The sequence below is a fragment of the Octopus bimaculoides genome, chromosome 7 (genome assembly GCF_001194135.2).
Source record: "Octopus bimaculoides isolate UCB-OBI-ISO-001 chromosome 7, ASM119413v2, whole genome shotgun sequence".
NCBI lineage: Eukaryota > Metazoa > Mollusca > Cephalopoda > Octopoda > Octopodidae > Octopus > Octopus bimaculoides.
The window spans coordinates 98533502-98539188 of record NC_068987.1 but is presented as its reverse complement, the minus strand read 5'-3'; the positions used below and the strand labels follow the sequence as shown (position 1 = coordinate 98539188).

Genomic DNA, 5687 nt, shown 5'->3' with positions numbered 1-5687 from the left:
ATATATATATAATTAGATATATGTGTACATATGCATGTGCATGTATGTATGCATATATATATATATATATATATATATATATATATATATGTGTGTGTGTGTGTGTGTATGTGTGTGTGTGTGTATGAATGTGTACGTGTGTGTATGTATATATATATATATAGGCATACATACATATGCAATTACACATATAGGCATATATATGTGTGTGTGTGTACAGATACAGTTATAGCTATAGATATAAAGATAGATAGACAAACAGAAACGCACAAACATACAAACAGAGAGATTGTTTTGCATTTGTTTACGGGAGCTTCTACATAAGAATGAAAATATGTGTAGATATTCCTAACAAATCAACAAAACTCACACATACACGCATATAAGCACTAATAATTACAAGTCAAAAATATATAACTTTACGAACGGACACCCATTCAAACAGATGCAGGCATACACACACACACACACTCACATTTATGTTCATATATATATATGCACTCTCGTTTAGTAAATATACACGCATGATCACCAGAAACTAACATTTAAACAATTGAGTAACTGCTGTTATTTTTGTAAATGTTTATCCATTCATGCAAAGCTATCTCTTACTACAAGCATTTCTGCCACCAATGCCTCGCTTCGTTAAAATCTATTTTTAGCCACGTGCATCGCCGTTTTAAGAATTATGTCGAATATTTACATTGTGGCTGTATTGATGCCGATGGACGTGGTGGTGGTGGTGGCGGTGGTGATGGTGATAATGATTATGTCGACGTTTTATGAGATGCATCGATAACGAAATTAGTTAATAGATGTACTACTAGTAGCTGTAGTACCGTGATAGCTGTAGTGTTAAAATGTTCAACGGCATTCCAACCGTAACCATCACATTTTTCTCATCAGTTTACAGGGAAACTTAGAATGATGTTATACCACATGTCCACACACACACACACACACACACACACACACACACACACACACACACACACACACACACACACACACACACACACACACACATACACACACATATATTCTATAAGCTAGTATCATAATTTGAGTTTTCGCTGCTATTTCTAGCAGGACATGTGACCACACAGAGGTTTCCTTATAAGGTTTTCTAGTAGTAGTATTAGTAGTAGTAGTAGTAGTAGTAGTAGTAGTAGTAGTAGTAGTAGTAGTAGTATCAGCGGTGGTGGTGGTATTTACTCAAATCGTCAATTGTGTTGATTGTTATAAACTACGTTGGATGCAGTTCGTTTACAGGCGATAGGTGATTTTGTTATTAGTATTGTTATTGTTATTATGATAGTTGCTTCTGTTGTTCTTACTGTTGTTTACAGTATTGATAGATATCGATTTTTCCTAGTGTCGTTCGACCTTTATTTGATAAACGATCGGTGTGATAAAAGGAGAATATTGAAAGAATAACCTCTTGAAAATATCCAAGTAAGATACATCTTCCTAACATTAAACACCCCTTGATAAAAACAATAACAATGACAATTGTTTTTCTAACATAGTTTCGACATAGATTCGATTACATCAACCTCAGTTCATAACTGGTACTTTAGTAATACTCTGTCTCATTGCCACAAACGTAACAAGATATATGGATGGAGTTTGCGTGTTTATGTTCGAAACGTGGACGTGGAGTTACATTAAAATGTATGAAAATATGTAGGAGAAACACAGAAAAATGATAAACACAATATACAAATGAATGTTTGAATTCTCCCCCACCCCAGAGAGGAGAACTGGCACCGAGAACCAAACAGGTAAGCGCCAAGATCCATGATTACCGTGACTAACAAGGGCCCTTGTCTCCCAGCTGTTATTTCCCGGTCTACATGCTCCTGCTTAAAGTAGACCCATTCACCTGGACCCACGCTCGTCATTTTCGTAATTGTCGTTACCCTCCTTTAGTGCCCTTGTGGCAAATAGAAGAAATCATTCTGCTTTTCTTTCTTTTTTTTTCGTTTTTTTTTTTTTTTTCATAGACAGAAACCCAGAAATTAAGTGTGAACGATTTAGTCGATTAAATCACACTCAATATTTAACTAGCGCATTTTCATTATCGAACAACAACAACGATAATGATAATAATAACAACAACAATAATAATAATAATAATAATAATAATAATAATAATAATAATAATAGTTTCTGATTTAAGCACAAGACCGGCAATTTTCAAGGAAGAGATTTTGTCGATTCCGAGAACATAGCTCAAAATATGTACATTATTTTGTACCTTATTTTAACGAACCGGGTGGAAGGAAAGACAAATTTGACCCTGAGAGGAATTAAATTCAAAGCTTAAAAGAGGCAGAAGAAATACTGCAAAGCAAGAAACCATTCCTTGAGAAGATTCTGGGCACAGTTTGCAGAATGATCGGTGGGTTAGTGTTACAAAAAGAAAAAATAAAGCGAGCCATGTGAAGAAAATGAGAGGAATATGCATGCAAGACACCAGTGCTGTGTAGTACCTAACTGGTATTTCATTTTATCGATCTAGGATCGACCTTTATGAATTATCAAATCATGGAATTAAAAGTACCGGTAACTAATGGATCATATGCTGGTTTCTATGATGAGCAACGCGATGTAAACAGCTGAGTAAGCCACATATACACGTGTACCCTTAAAACGCAGTACTCATATGAAATCAACAAGAGAAGACTGATTCTTTGAATTACAGACACAGACCATTCGACAGGCTTCAACACAGTTTCCGTCACTCAAATTTCACTCACAGTGACCATTTAGACCCGAGGCTCTAGGAAAACACTCTGATCCTCTATAGAGTGCGGGGGTTATTTAACCAAAGCCTCATGGTCGTGAAGCTAATTTCAGGGCCTTAGTCAGGGCCTTAGCTACAATTAAGTATTTCTTCCGACGATCAACCGATTCTGCGATTCTACTACATAACAATTTCTAAGTTTGTAATAAACCACAATTTAGAAGGGAAAGGTCGGGCATATCCATCTTAATATTTCACAGGTACAAAAAAAAAAAACATAGGGGCTTCTTTGTGGACGCCTTGACCTCCTAGAATCAGTACCCGGATTTCCCTAAAACTATACGCTGATGTCTTAAAAACGGGACGCTGGATTTTATGCATAAGGGAAAAAGAAGGACCGGTTATAGCTTATGGTTGGGGAGCGTTTGATAAAAGGACTGCTCTATCAGGGCCGAATTACAACTGAGCAACACCGACAATAATGATGACGACGAAAACAACAACAACAACACCAACACCAACAGATATTGCATATAATGATTTCTAATAAAGCAAAAAGCTGCATAACTTGTTTGGATAGATACATTCATCTTTAGTCGCAGGGGTACTTATTGGGTAACTTATCGACCATTGAGTTATGAAATACACAGCCGACCCGGCATGGTCTTAAAACATATATTACATAGATTTCAAAACTACATATTTTAGCAGGTGTGGGAGGAGGAGAAAAATGAAACGTCTGTATGCTTGTATGTATACATTTATATATAGACAGAGCAATTGATGCATGGATTGGATGGATGGATGGATGGATGGATGGATAGATGGATATTTGGTTGACTGGAAAGCAGTTTTGACCCCTGCATTACATGAACTCAGAAGCGTATGGAAATGAAAGGATATTAAACTAATATGATACTCGTATTATTACGGGGTGGGTTTGTCAAACTAATAGCTGTTGCAGATAATGATGATGATGATGACGACGACAATGACGATGATGACGATGACATTGATAATGATAACGATGATGATGATGACAATGATGATTCGTACGATACCTTAACCAAAATCACGTGGTAAATCCCAGCAAAAATTCAGTATTTATAAATAATATCCTGATGCCAAAACACAAAATCGACCCACATAATATATGAGGTACGGGTTTTTTGGAATGGCACTGTTGTACTGAAAGGATATTTTGTTAACGTTTACATGCCACTACGCAGTGTCTAACATTATACATACATACATACAAGTAAAATGTGCATATTATTATACATACATAAATGTATGTTTATTTGTGTGTGTATGTGTGTGTGCATGATTACATGTGTTGTGAATCTGTACACTTACGACAGCGCGCGCGAGCGCGTTTGTTTATAAGTTATAGAATTTTACGCTAGAATTCAGCATGCTTAAGCCTTACTCACGTGTTTATGCATTTCTCTGGTTCCATGACCCATTCATTTCTCTCTCTCTCTCTCTCTCTCTCTCTCTCTCTCTCTCTCTCTCTCTCTCTCTCTCTCTCTCCCTCAATACATACAAAATATATATATATACATGCATTCTATATGTGTGTGCGTGTGTGTGTGTGTGTGTGTGTGAGAGAGAGAGAGAGAGAGAGAGTATGGATATATATGTGTGTATGTGTGTGCATCCATTTACGTAGAATGTAAATGTAGACAGATATATACATCTATACATTATGCATTGAAGGCAAACATGCACACATATTAACACATACATACATGCAAACAAATACATACATACACACATACATAAATGCATACATACATACATACATACATGAATATACATATATACAAGAAACAATTATGTAAGAGTGCAGAGATAGATCCGTAGATAGATAGATAGAGAGAGAGAGAGTGAAGGAGAGAGAGAGAGAAGGAGAGACAGACAGACAGACAGACAGACAGACAGACAGACAGACAGATAGACAGATTGATAGATAGATAGATAGATAGATAGATAGATAGATAGATAGATAAATTTACCTACACATGTGTTTCTGTGAATATATTTTGGAATCTATATGTACCCACATGGCTGTGTACATGTGTATTTATGATACCATATATATATATATATCCACGTGTATGTATGTATATATTATCTATATACATACATGTATAACCGTGTGTGGAAGTGTGTCAATGTTTGTGCATATCACAGTTAGTTGTGTGACCTTTCAATATAGTAACATGGTGTGCCGCTTTTTTCGTCCAGTGGTTGTTGTGCATGGCAAGCTGACGAGATGGCGAGACAGAGCGTAAATGAAACCGTTTTCATTCAGACGGAATCCACTGACAAACTCTTGGCAAGGCACCAGGACGGAGTAGTGGTGGTGATTTCGTTGGCTTATAACAGCAGCAGCAGCAACAGCAGCACATGTGTTCGTTGGCAGGCGACCGGAGTCTAGAGTCGTGGGAGTGTGGAGATTAAAGTTATGAGAGAGTAAGTTAGTGAAAGTATAAGAGGGAGTGAGAGTGAGGGGAAGAGAGAAGAAAGAAAAGGAACGGGAGAAAGTGAGAGAAGAGGGCAGGGGGTGGGGGGGGGATCGGTTACTTGGCTTTTCTTGGATGAAATAAACTGAGGTTTGAGAGCTGTGTTACAGTTCAACATACACATATGTATGTACGTATGTATATATGTATATATGAATCAATCTATGTTGATATGTATATATATAGTCTGTACTAGTCGTCATTGTTGTTGTGATACCGGTGTGTGTGTGTGTGTGTGTGTGTGTGTGTGTGTGTGTACCCGTATGTACCTGTCCCGTTTTGATTTTATGCAGAATTAATTTGGAGAAAAAAAAAAAAATACAGAATCGTTGAAAAGCTAAAAGTTAAATGCCTCTTGTCTAGCAAACATTTTATATGTATACCTACTCCCTTTTCTTTATCCCTAACTC

At 36.8% G+C, this 5687-nt stretch overlaps 1 protein-coding gene across 2 annotated transcripts in view; it reads right to left on the bottom strand.

Moving 5' to 3' along the window:
- Window positions 1-5132, bottom strand: part of LOC106868422 (uncharacterized) — a 148939-nt gene extending 143807 nt beyond the window's left edge. The window contains exon 1 of one of the 2 annotated variants that reach the window (XM_052969829.1): window positions 4768-5132. The gene's annotated coding sequence lies outside the window, so the exon portion shown is untranslated. The remainder of the gene's footprint in view (window positions 1-4767) is intronic. The other variant, XM_052969828.1, reaches the window with a different exon arrangement.
- Between the last annotated feature and the right edge of the window lie 555 nt (window positions 5133-5687).